The following is a 14,161-nucleotide window of genomic DNA, read 5'->3' as shown; positions in this document are numbered from 1 at the left end:
GACTCCTAGCCTGGGAACCTCTATGTGCCACACCTGCGGAAACAAAAAACAAAACAAAACAGATTTATCCTCTCACAGTTCTAGAAGCCAAAAGTCTGAAATCAAGAGGTGGGCAGGGAGTTCCCACAGTGACTCAGCAGTTAAGGAATCCGACTAGCATCCCTGACTAGTATCCCTGGCCTCGCCTAGTGGGTTAAGGATCCGGCGTTTTCCTGAGTTGTGGTGTGGGTCGAAGACGCGGCTCGGATCCCACGTTGCTATGGCTGTGGTGTAGGCAGCTACAGCTCTGATTCGACCCCTAGCCTGGGAACCTCCATGTGCCACAGGAGCGGCTCAAGAAAAGGCAAAAAGACCAAATAATAATAATAATAATAATAATAATAATAATAATAATAATTGGCCAAAGGAAGACAAAGACCTGGAAGAACTGCCCGTACACGTGGTTTCAACCACCTCTCTGCTGTGCTCCTCATTCGGGGGGCGCCTGCACCCGCACTCCTCTGGGTGTGTATTACTGCTTTGCTTCTGCCTAAATCTCGGTGTCCTTTCCCACACCGAGGGATAAACTCTTAGCGATAAACTTTGTACCTGTTTTTACAGTCTTTGCCTCCTTGAAACATCCTTGCTTTCAGCAGAGGGCAAGAATGAAGGCAATTCAGCTGTTAGCCTCTAGCTAATCTAGTGGTGAGGATTCCTGGTTTTCACCCAGGGGGCCCAGGTTCGGTTCCTGAGCAGAGAATTAAGATCTCGCTTCGAGCCATCACTCACTGCTGTTTCTCCCAGATCAGAATCTCGGCCTCTGTGGACACATCCCCTTCCCTCCTGCTGTGTCTCTGCCTCTTTCATATAAGGATTCTTGTCATTACCTTGAAGGACCCCTTGGATGATTGAAGATAACCCCCCATTTCCAGGTCCTCAATTTATCTGCAAAGTCCCTTTTGCTCCATAACGTCATGCCACAGGTTCCAGGAATTGGAAAGCGGATGTCGTTGCGAACCATTTTCAGAGTCTGCCCCAATGAGAATGATTATTACGATGGGCGCCCAAATAGGTTCATTTTCCCCAGGCTCTTCTACCATAGATCACCCACACCATCCCCACAAAGACTACTTTTCTCCAGCAAGCTTCGATTTGTGAAGATCTAGCTTTCCTTTCATTGCAAAGGCAACCCATGCGCCTTGCAAACATTTGAGCAATCCAGAAATGCATTTCCCACCCCCCAAAAAAGCACTGAAAAAAATCTCCTACCTGCCACGCTTCTGAAACGCCTATCAGCGGTTTGGAGTGTATTCACCCAGACGCCTGCTAACACGGTGTTTGTACTGGGGAATGGACCTGCGAGTGCATGATGTTCAGCAAGTTTTAGTTCCACGAAATGAAGCAAGGACGTGGAAGGTCTCTGTAGGATTTGGTGCAGGAAAGAATGCCAGGTTGTTATACTGACCCCGACCTCCAGAGGGCGCTTGCGTTGAGGGAGACTCTGGAGGCCAGGCCCAAACCTCCTGATTTCTTTCGCCTTTGGGGCCAAAGTTGTGTATTGCCTTAAAATCATGGCTTCTTGACATTTCCTACATCCTGGACCCATTGCCAAGTTATGAACTGCTTCTCGGAATAATTGTTATAACTTTTTAAGTTGTTGTAACTTCAAATTGAAAGGGAAGGGGCCAGGATAGCAAAAGGAATAAGAAATACACGACTTTATCAATCCGCTGTTTTCCATCACATATCATCAATTGTCTCAATAATGTGCTCTTATCACTTTTTTTCTTTTTTCTTTTTTGCTTTTTAGGGCCACACTTGCAGCTTAGGGAGGTTCCCAGTCTAGGGGTTGAATCAGAGCTACAGCTGCCGGCCTACACCACAGCTCAGGGCAACACCGGATCCTTAACCCACTGAGCAAGGCCAGGGATCGAACCCGAAACCTCAGGGTTCCCAGCTGGATTTGTTTCTGCTTTGCCACGATGGGAACTCCAGTATTTGCAACCTCTGTGCCAGTGTCTCTTCATCCTCTTCCTCAAGGCTCAGACCTAGGCTCCAACACAGGAGCCACCAGCCACGTGCAGCTACCGAGTAACTGAAACATGGTGAGTCTAACTGAGATGAGTCCTGGGTAAAACATACACAGCAGATTCCCAAGACTTACGACAACAACAACAAAGATTGTAAAAGATTTCGACAAGGAGCTCCCATCATGCCTCAGCCATTAATGAACCCAAACTAGTATCCACGAGGATGTGGGTTCAATCCCTGTCCTCACTCAGTGGGTTAAGGATCCGGTGTTGCTGTGACTGTGGTGTAGGTCGCAGACGAAGCTCAGATGCTGCATTGCTGTGACTGTGGTGTAGGCCGGCAGCTGTAGCTCCAATTTGACCCCAGCCTGGGAACCTCCATGTGCTGGGAGAGCAGCTCTGAAAAGACAAAAGACAAAACAACAACAACAATAATAATAACGAAGCACTGGGGTCCTTTCAGTTAGCACTAAGAAGGAGAAAAAAAATTTTTGTAGGTCTGACAGCTCACAGAGTGGGAGAAAATATAGCACATATCTCCAGCAAAAGTACTATGTGTAGCCGCTGTAAGGAATTCTTACAGGGAGTTCCCTTACGGCTCAGGGGATTAAGTTACCCAAATACGAGTTGGGTTTATTACCGCTGAGCCACAGTAGAACTCCCCCTGCCTTTTTTTTTTTTGAAGTCGGCCTGAGAGAAGTTCCCACTGTGGCACAATGGGATCGGCAGCATCTGGGAGGGCTGGGACACACGTGAGATCCCCAGCCCGGTGCAGTGGGTTGAGGATCTGGGGTTGCCACAGCTGCAGCTGGGGTCAAGACAATGGCTCAGACCTGATCCCTGGCCTGGGAACTCCACATGCCATGGGGCAGCCAAAAAAGAAAAATACTAATTTAAAAAACTGTTTAGGGAGTTCCCGTCATGGCCCAGTAGTTAACGAATCCGACTAGGAACCATGAGGTTGCAGGTTCGATCCCTGCCCTTGCTCAGTGGGTTAAGGATCCGGTGTTGCCGTGAGCTGTGGTGTAGGTTGCAGACGCGGCTCGGACCCCAAGTTGCTGTGGCTCTGGCGTAGGCTGGCAGCTACAGCTCCGATTCGACCCCTAGCCTGGGGACCTCCATATGCCACGGGAACAGCCCAAGAAATGGCAAAAAGACCAAAAAAAAAAAAAAATGCTGTTTAAAAAGGAGTTCCTGTTGTGGCTCAGCAGGTTACAAACCCAACTAGTATCCATGGGGAAGCTGGTTTGATCCCTGGCTTTGTCAGTGGGTTAACGATCGCCTTACAGGTCCCATTTGGAGCCCTGGGAGCATGTTTGAAAATGGCTGGATATGGGCGTTCCCATTGTGGCTCAGGGGTAAAGAACCCAACTAGCATCCATGAGGATGTGGGTTCTATCCCCAGCCTTGCTCAGTGGGTTACAGGATCCAGCGTTATCACAAGCTGTGGTGTTGATCACAGAAGTGGCTCGGATCTTGAGTAGCTGTGGCTGTGGGGCAGGCCAGTCTGGCCAGGATTGGAAGACTGTGTGGACACAAGCATTGCTGTTGATGGGCCCCACACATCCTGCTGCAGAAGCCACTGTGCCCACAGCCCAGGGCCCCAGAGTAGATGGTTCAGGCCTATCTGGCTCTGTGGCTGGCCACAGCTTCTCCTCTCTGGGGTGTGCTGGCTGCAGCCACCTGCTCAGCTCGGACCCTGCAGAGGCCTGGGAGCTGGGATCACAAACCAACATGAGTCCACGCGCCACTTGGGCACCATTCTTTCTGCTCCTTTCCTCGCCATTGTGCGAATTTTACGCCTCTCAGGCCTAGTTTATGTTTTTATAATTAAAGACAAATTTGTTATTTTTATTCATTTATTTATTTATTTTGCTTCTTAGGGCCACACCCGTGGCATACGGAGGTTCCCAGGCTAGGGGTCCAGTCGGAGCTACAGCTGCAGGCCTACACCACAGCCACAGCAATGTGGGATCCAAGCCACGTCTGCAACCGACACCACAGCTCGCAGCAACACTGGATCCTTAACCCCTTTCTTTTTTTTGTCTTTTTTTTTTTTTTTTGTCTTTTTGCCTTTTCTAGGGCCGCTTCCGCGGCACATGGAGGTTCCCAGGCTAGGGATCGAATTGGAGCTGTAGCCACCGGCCTACACCAGAGCCACAGTAACTCGGGATCCGAGCCGCGTCTGCAACCTACACCACAGCTCACGGCAACACCGGATCGTCAACCCACTGAGTGAGGCCAGGGATCGAACCCACAACCTTATGGTTCCTAGTCAGATTCGTTAACCACTGCACCACGAAGGGAACTCCAGTCCCTTTCTTATATTATTTTCCATCATGGTCTCTCTTAAGAGAGTGGATATAATTCCCTGTGCTGGACCTCATTGCTTATTGAAAATTCTAGAAGTTTCTCAATGAGGGTCTACTGTATTGTACAGGGAACTATATTCAGTCTCTCGTGATAGAAATGATGAAAGATAATATGAGAAAAAGAGTGCATAGGAGCTCCTATTGTGGCTCAGCAGGCTAAGAACCCAACATTGTGACAATGAGGGTTCAATCCCTGGCGTCACTCAGCGTGTTAAGGATCCAGTGTTGCCACAAGCTACACGAGGCATAGATCGAGGACTCGGCTCGGATCTGGTGTTGCCGTGCTTGTGATGTAGGCCGGCAGCTGCAGCTTCAATTCAACCCCTGTCCTGGGAACGTCCATATGCTGCAGGTGTGGCCCTAAAAAACAAAAATAAATAAATAAAAAGCACACGTGTCACTGCATGTACCATATGCTCCTTTTACCAGCTGAGGGCTTTTCCCTTGTGTGGGTGTAAATGGTTTGTCCATTTACCAGTGGAAAGACATATGAATTGTTTCCAGTTTGGAGCAATGACTGAAAAAGCTGCTGTAAACATTCTCTGCAGGGTGTTCTGTGATCCCAAGTTTTCATTGCTCTAGGAAAATACCCAGGAGTGGGTCATTAGGCACGTGTATATCTAATTTTATAAGAAATTGACTGGAGGAATTGCCTTCATGGCTCAGTGGTTGACGAACCCGACTAGGATCCACGAAGATGCGGGTTCAATCCCTGGACTCACTCAGTGGGTTAAGGATCCGGCATTGCCATGAGTGTGGTGTAGATGGCAGACATGGCCTGGATTCCAAGTTGCTGTGGCTGAGGCCTAGGCCAGTGGTTGCAACTCCAATAAGCCGCGGGTGTGGCCCTAAAAAAAGAAAAGAAAAGAAATTGACTGTATAAGTTTCCTGTAGTTGCTATAACAAAGGGCCATAAACTGGGTGGCTTAAAACAGCAGTAATTAATTCCCATAATTCTAGAGACTGGAAGACCAAAATCAAGGTGTCCACGGGGCTATAGTCTCTCCCACGTCTCTTGGAGAGGATCCATCCTTGGCTCTTCCAGCCTCTGGTAGCTCCAGGCATTTGTGGCCACATCACTGCAGTCTCTGCCTGCATCTTCACCTGGCCTCCTCCTCTGCGTCTGTGGCTTTGCCTCTGCCACTCACAAGGGCACCTGGCACTGGGTTTAGGGCCCACCTGAATAATTCAGGGTGATCTCATCTTGAGATCCTTAATTACATTTGCAAAGACCATTTTCCCAAATAAGGTCACATTCACAGGTTCCCAGTGGATGTATCTCTGGGGGGGGGGGGGAACCATTCAACTTAGGACAGTAACAGTTTTCCAAAATGCCAACACCATTTTGCATTCCTACCAGCAAAGTCTCTTATTTTAAAGATCTATAGGAGTTCCCCGGTGGCTCAGTGAGTTGAGGATTCAGCATTGTCACTGCTGTGGCATGGCTTCAATTCTCCGGCCTGGGAACTTCCTCAACCCATGGGTGCAACCAAAAATTAAGAAATAGGAGTTCCCGTCGTGGCGCAGTGGTTAACAAATCCGACTAGGAACCATGAGGTTGAGGGTTCGGTCCCTGCCCTTGCTCAGTGGGTTAACGATCCGGCGTTGCCGTGAGCTGTGGTGTAGGTTGCAGACGCAGCTCGGATCCCGCGTTGCTGTGGCTCTGGCGTAGGGCGGTGGCTACAGCTCCGATTCGACCCCTAGCCTGGGAACCTCCATATGCCGCAGGAGCGGCCCAAGAAATAGCAAAAAAGACCAAAAAATAAATAAATAAATAAATAAATATTCTTTTTTTGCTTTTTGGAGCCGCACCCACAGCATATAGAAGTTCCCAGGCTAGGGGTCACATCAGAGCTGCAGCTGCCGGCCTACACGCCAGTCACAGCAATGTGGGATCGGCGCCACTTCTGTGACCTATACTGCAGCTTGCAGCAATGCTGGATCCTTAACCCACTGAGCGAGGCCAGGGATGGACCCCGCATCCTCATGGATACTAGTTGGGTTCTTAACCTACGGAGCCACAAGGGGAACCCCAGGGTGTCCACCTTTAAGCCCCTCATTCCTGAAAGCGCAATCTCCATGCCCAGCACCAGTTTCTCCTGGTCTTGTGAGACGTGCAGACTCTCAGGCCCTGCCCCCACACTGCTGAATCACAGCCTGGATTTTAACAAGAGGTCCCCCACCCCGGGGCTGGTCCTGGGCACCTTGAGCTCTAAGAGGGTCTGGACCAGAGCAGAGCTGGGAGAAAAGGACCATGGCCTGCGCTGCCCTCGCGAGTAGATGCTGCCCCCTTGTGGAGACGTTTTCAGTCTTCTCTTTGGGTCTCTCGCTCTCACTGCATTGAGCGATCGGTTGCATACATTTGCAACCCACTGGAAATCTGAAAGGAAGGCAGAGATTCGTTCTTGGAAATAAGGAATTTATATTATTCTCTCATTTTTAACTGCTTAATATACTCCCCTAAGAAGACAAACTCTGAAGAAAATAAACAAGATCTAGAGAGTAGCACCAATTTTGCTTGAGTTTCCCCAAGAGTAGATGTTGAGACTCTGACTTAGGAGGTGATCTCAAGATCCGGGAGTGAAGAAGTAAAGAAATGAGTCAGAGAGGGGACAAAAGCCTCTAAAGAGAGAGCTAGGGCGTTCCTGCGAGTTAAGGATCCAGTGTCATGGCTGGGATTCCATCCCTGGCCCAGGAAATTCCGTGTGCAGCTATGGGTGCAGCCAAGAAAAGAGAGAGAGAGAGAGTGAGCTAAACTGTGGGAGGGCAGCTGAAGGCAAATGGGGCTCAATTCTGCTGAGACCCTTCGAGGAACCAGGCAGAATGTGCCCGAAGGCTGGAGAGGCTGGGCACTGATGCAGTCACTCCCGTGGCATTTGGGTACAGTCTGTCCCAGGGGACATTACACTGCTCCCCACAACTTGCCAAGCAAGTGCAGTGATGCCACAGAAAGCTGTGCGGAGAGACGCGAGGGCTGAGTTGAGAGACGGTACATGTGCTGGAAACTGTCGGCTCCAGCTTCAGGTGGGGGGAAAGGGGAGAGGGGCACCCACAGTTCCACGACACCCAGGTGACCCTCGACAATTTTTTTTGTTTTTTATTTTTTCTTTATGTTTGTCTTTTTACCATTTCTAGGGCCGCTCCCGTGGCCTATGGAGGTTCCCAGGCTAGGGGTCTAACGGAGCTGTAGCCACCTGCCTACACCACAGCCACAGCAGCGCAGGATCCGAGCTGCGTCTGCAACCTACACCACAGCTCATGGCAATGCCGGAGCCTTAACCCACTGAGCAAAGCCAGGGATTGAACCCTCAACCTCATGGTTCCTAGTTGGATTCGTTAACCACTGAGCCATGACGGGAACTCCCTCAGCAATTTATTTTTATCAAGAATGATCATTCTCGGAGTTCCCGTCATGGCACAGCAGAAATGAATCCGACTTGGAACCATGAGGTTGTGGGTTCAATCCCTGGCCTCACTCAGCAGGTTAAGGATCCAGCGTGGCTGTGGCTGTGGTGTAGGCTGGCAGATGAAGCTCTGATTGAACCCCCCTTTTTAGAGCCGCAGGTGAGGCTCTAAAAAGCCAAAAAAAAAAAAAAAAAAAAGAATGATCATTGTCCTTCTGCCCATATGTTTATATTTTCTTTGATGAATAGAAATCCGTGTCTTGGAATTCCAGTTGTGACTCTGTGGGTTAAGAACTCAACTAGTCTCCATGAGGATGCAGGTTCAATCCCTGGCCTTGCTCAGTGGGTTAAGGATCTAATGTGGCAGCAAGCTGTGGTGTAGCCCGCAGATGTGGCTTGGATCCCACATTGCTGTGGCTGTGGTGTAGGTCCCAGAAGTGGCTTGGGTCTGGCCTTGCTGTGGCTGTGGTGTAGACCATCGGCTGCAGCTCTGATTCAACCCCTAGCTTGGGAACGTCCATGTGCCACGGATGAGGCCCTAAAAAGACCAAAAAAAAAAAAAAAATTTAAATAAAGTAGAAAAATAATTTTTTAAAAAAGAAATCAGTTTCTCTCCTTCACCTCTCCATCAACACTCAGCGAAAAATAATGTAAAAATGATCAGGTCTAAGGAGCACTGAATTGTCACCTTTTCTGAAGTGTGAAATTCTCAGTATGCCCATGAGGCGTCTCCGTGGGGCTTGGAAGAAACGAGGCCCAAGCACGTGGGGCTAATAAGGGATGGAAACCAGCAGAATAAATATCCTTGGAGACATATTGAGAACTGGAAGTAAGAAGACGTTACGAAGTAGAATGTCACTGGCGAGGAGGGGTATTCGCTGTCATTATTGCAATGAAGAGCTCAAAAGTGTGTTAAATGGCAGACTCGATACAGCTAAAGAGTAAATGAGTGGAGTTCCCCTTGTGGCTCAGTGTTAATGAACCCGACTACTATCCATGAGGACACAGGTTCCATCCCTGGCCTCGCTCAGCAGGTTGAGGATCCGCCGTTGCTGTGAGCTGGGATGTAGGTCCCAGACATGACTCAGATCCCTTGCGGCTGTGGCTGTGGTGTAGGCTGGCGGCCGCAGCTCCGATTCAACCCCTGGCCTGGGACCCTCCCTATGCCGCAGGGGCGGCCCTCAAAAGCATAAATAAATAAATAAGCTGAACATATGCTCCCAAAAGGCAACTGTAAGGGACAGAGAGAGAAACGCTAAGGGAAAAAAACAAGCCATGGGGGAGATACACACAAATGTTCTGACTTTTGTCATACAGACTCTCTCTGAAGGAGGGAAAAGAAAGACTGAGGAGGATATAATACTATGCGCCAAAAATATTAACGAAGAATTTTAGGACTTCCCGGGGGCCTAGAGGCTAAGGATCCGGCCTTGTAACTACTGTGGTGTGGGTTCATTCCCTGGCCCAGGAAACTCCACATGCTGCAGGTGAGGCCAAAAAAACAAAAAAAAAAAGAATTTCATAACGGGGGCTCCCTGTTGGTCTCGTGGGTCCACCACTTCAGCCTGGGCTCAAGCCTCCGTGTGAGAACTGAGATCTGACACCAAGCCGCTGTGTCGCGTGGCAGAAAAACAAAAGAATTGTAGAATTAATATTGCGGTTGTACATAAGAACTAAGAATATTAACCAAGAACTAAAGACACTTTACTTCATGCTGAAATGTTTATTGCACTATGAGCAAGATAGATGAAGGGAGAAATAACAAAACCAAATAAAAGCTAGTGGAATTTTTATTTATTTTTATTTTTTTCTTTTTAGGGCCGCACCTGCAGTATATGGAAGTTCCCAGGCTAGGGGTTGAATCGGAGCTGTAGCCGAGGGCTACACCATAGCCACAGCAACACCGGATCCAAATCTCAGCTGCAACCTACACTGCAGCTCGTGGCAATGCCAGATCCTTTAACCCACTGAGCGAGGCCAGGGGTCGAACCCGCATCCTCTTGGATACTATGTTGGGTTCAACTGGCGTCACAGTAGTGTCAGCTCTGGATCTTTAACCCACTGTGCCACCAGGGAACTCTTATCGTGGTTATTTTTAAAAGAATTACTAAATAATTTTTAACTTAAGTATTGGGACATATAACACGAATACGAAAAAAAAAAAACTTTCGAGTCCTTAAGAATTTTAAGGGTATAAAAGATTGAGACCGACAAGTTTGTGAATTGCCGAACAGCCGAAGGGAGCCTGAGCTAGCTGCTCCTGGCACTTCTCCACAAGGAGCTGCAAATTCCTGGGAATTGGTTTCTTCTCGCACGCCCCCTCTAGTGGACGCATGAGGTATTGCTCGACAGCGCGAAACGTTCTGAGTAGTTTGCAGAGTTCGCGGCAACTCTAAAAGGGAGGCAGAAGGTTTCCCTTAGGGCGCAGAGGGTTAAGGATCCAGCGTTGTCACGGCAGCGGATGAGATCGCTACTGTGTCGCGCTGGTTCGATCCCTGGCCCGGGAACTTCCACATGCCGCGGGTACAGTCAAAAACAAAGCAAAAACCAATTAAAACGAAGGCAGAGAAGGTCACGTGAAATGACTTGATTTGAACTTTTCACCCTGAACCATGTCTCCTCTCCTGAACATTCACACAAACACACACATTCACACGCACAAAATTACGGACATAACTAGATGCTCACAGATGCACACAGTCATACAGACATAACTAGATGCTCACAAATAGACACAGTCACAGACAAGATCAAACACACCCACACTTACACACAATCTCTCACACAGACCCACGTATATACACACACAGAAATACTGTCACACGCAAAGAGACACAGCTTCACACGTGATCACATATACAGTCATACATGCAGACACTTTCACACGCACAGACACAACACTAAGTATAGCATATCATTAACAAAAGAAACTTAGTAAATGAGAGTCAGTCTTTATTTTTAAAAAATTGTAATGGAAAATGAGCTTCTTCCCAAAGCCATTAAATAAATGTTGAGCAAATAATTAAGATAAATCTAGGTTTGGTGGCGCGCCCAATTAGAGGTCCACAATCCCTTAGCTGAAGTCCTTGGGGACAGGTGGGTTTCAGAGCTCAGGACTGTTCCAATTTTAGAAAGGTAATTCTGAGCGAATGCTGTATGTTATGTACCACTCCCCGGGGCCTCAAGCAGACCCCTCTCCATCAGACATGTTAATATTTTTGCAGTAAAATATGTGAAAATTCACACCAAAGGAGATAAATAAAAAGTGTAAAGAACTCAGCTGATTCGCAAGCGTGTGAGACTGAGCTAAAATTTCCCAGCAAAGAAATTGGTGCGGGGTGGGGGAACTGTCAGAGTTTTTTGGAATTCGGAATTGCAGATAAGGGATAGGGAATTCCAGAGTTCCCGTCATGGCACAGCAGAAACGAATCCGACTAGGAACCATGAGGTTTCGGGTTTGATCCCTGGCCTCACTCAATGGGTTAAGGATCCGGGGTTGCAGTGAGCTGTGGTGTAGGTCGCAGACGCGGCTCAGATCCTGTGTTGCTGTGGCTGTGGCGAAGGCCGGCAGCAACAGCTCCGATTAGACGCCTACCCTGGGAACCTCCATATGCCGAAGATGCGGCCTTCAAAAGACAAAAGACAAAAAAAAAAAAAAAAAAAAAAAAAAAAAAGGATAGGGAATTCCATTGGCAGGGCCTCCACACCTGCATCCACATACACCCCTGCTAAAGTGATTGCAAATCTACTTGGACGTGAGGAAGGACAGAGGCATCCAGGTTGATAGCGACTCTTCAGCGCCCCCTCCGGGAAATCCCAGCCCTTACAGTTTGGTTGAGAAGTTGGGAGGGCTATTGGCTTTGGCCAGGCCCCACAATAGGGCCTCTCTGGTTTAAACCCTCAGAATAAGCCCGCTTTCATTTGCCAATGAGTGGTTCAGGAACCCAAGTCTTCTTTTTCTTTTTTTTTTCTTTTTCTTTCTTTTTTCTTTTTTTTTTTTTTTTTTTTTTGCCATTTCTTGGGCTGCTCCCACAGCATATGGAGGTTCCCAGGCTAGGGGTCTTATTGGGGCTGTAGCCGCTGGCCTATGCCAGAGCCACAGCAATGCGGGATCCGAGCAGCGTCTGCGACCTACACCACAGCTCACAGCAATGCTGGATCCTTAACCCACTGAGCAAGGCCAGGGATCGAACCCGAAACCTCATGGTTCCTCGTCATTAACCACTGAGCCACGATGCAGGAACCCAAGTCTTAACCAATCAGCACCTGACTTTGGTTCCAGGGTTGTCAAGCTGACCGATGCTGATCCAATCAGATTGAAGGAAAGCCCTTTGGTTCACCAGTAGGGGCCAGGCCTCCCCACTCCTGAAGGATGAAAATGAGGAGCTCACAGGTGCCTTGATCTGTGCGCATCAGGAAAAATCGCTTGAGAATGAGGTCAGAAAGAACCAGAAACAGTTTAGATCCCTGTGATGGCCATGGAATGGGGCTGCTCAGATCGCCCTCGCAGAGATCCTGCTTCACAACCGACAGCCACACGGCATGGATGCCATGCCTCCCTTGGGCTGCTCCAATGAGAGAACACAGTGGGTACTAGTGCCAGGCCATTGCGGCCCCATCCAGGACTTCTCAAGGACCCCCCTCCCCCATAGGGACAGACACACCCCCACTCCCACCCACTCAGACATACAGCCTAAGGCTCCTCTGACCCAGGCCCTCCTTCCTCTCACTTTTCACAGCTCTCACACTGATGGATGATGGCTGTAAATGCACTTGATGCCCTGAACTGTACACCTCACAGTGGTTTCAATGATAACTTTTATGCCCCTTGCATTTCATACACACAAATTTTGATCAGCCACCTGTCCCCTCCTCTGTCGTCACCCTGGTCTAGCTGCCATCATCCCTCACCCGAATCACTGCAGAGGACTCGGTGGACTCCTTACTGGGTTCCCAGTTTGCACCCCCAGGCCCCACAGTTTCAGGTGGCAGTCAGGGTCCTATTCATAACTAAGCCTCCCAGGGCTCCACGTAGTCAAAGTGAAAGCCAAAGTCCTCACCCTGGCCCGCGAGGCTCTGCACAACCTACCCCCATTCTCTCTCCCTGGACCTCCTCCCACCCTTCCCCTCACTCACTCTGCTCCAGCCTCACTGACCTCGGGCCTTGAACAAAGGAAGCACCTCCGTCCTCAGGGCCTTTGCACTTGCTGTTCCCAATTCCTGGAACACTCCTCCCGCATTGATCTGCATGTTCTGCCCTCACTTCTCTTAGGCTTCTAGCCGATAGCCAGCAACTTCATCACCCCCTATCCCCTATTGCCCTGATTATTTTTCTCCTTCGTGTTATCATCTGACCTAACACATGTTTAAATTATTCATCATATTTCCTGTCCGTCTCCTCACTGATATGTCAACTCCATTGAGAGCAGAAATTACTGCTTGTTTTTTTTTTTTTTCTCTGCTGTGTTCGTAGTGCTTAAAATGATGCCTGGCACATAGTAAATAGTGAAAAAATTTTTGTTGGATGAAAGATTAAGAGAGAGCGACCTAAAGTGAGCCTGAGAGGTACCGGAAAAGAAAAGGGAAGAGAGACAAAAACAGGGGAGGAGATAGGGGAGTGGGGAGGGCTGAACTAGGGAAGAAATGGGAAGGGAGGGGGAGAGGGAGGCTGGATCAAGATGTGGGGCGAGGTGGCTCAGCGGGCTAAGGATCTGGCCTTGTCACCGCTAGGGCTCAGGTCACTGCTTTAGCACGGGTTGGTCCATCCCTGGCCAAGCAACTTCCGCGTGCCTAGAGTGGGGAAAGAAAAGATGTGCAGGAGAAAAGGAAGGAAGGGAAAGAGAGAGCTGGGGTGACCTCAACAGAGCCGAGAGGGCAAGAGAACAGAGACGATACTGAGACATCACAGAGACACACACAAGGTCTGGGAGAGAGAGACAAACACAGACAGAAAGAGGAAAGGGGAAGAGGAGAGGGTGGTGAAGGAGATAAAAAAAGAGAGAGGACAGAGAGCAGGAAAAGAGGCTGGGAGACAAGAGCTGGAAACTAGTGGGGGGGGGTAGTGGGAACAGAGATGGAGTCCCTCCCTCTAACTCACTGCTGGCTGGTGTCCCGGCCTCTGGGCTGATTGGACATCCCTTGGGATCCAAGCTGTAGGATTCTTTTTCTTCTTCTTCTTTTTTTCTCTCTTTCCTTTTTTTTGGCCAACCAGCGGCATATGGAGTTCCCAGGCCAGGGATCAGATCTGAGCCACGGTTGCAACCTAAACTACAGCTGTGGCAATGCCAGGTCCTTAACCCACTGCGCTGTGCTGAGTATGGAACTTGCATTCCAGCGTTCCCAAGATACCACCCATCCTGTTGCGCCATAGTGGGAA

This window comes from Sus scrofa, chromosome 6 (genome assembly GCF_054392235.1).
Source record: "Sus scrofa isolate SSC_HxYL_T2T_F1_AM1 chromosome 6, Sscrofa_HxYL_maternal_Yorkshire_Landrace_v2.0, whole genome shotgun sequence".
Classification (NCBI taxonomy): Eukaryota; Metazoa; Chordata; class Mammalia; order Artiodactyla; family Suidae; genus Sus; species Sus scrofa.
The sequence above is the reverse complement of the archived record's forward strand: the minus strand, read 5'-3'. Positions refer to the sequence as shown.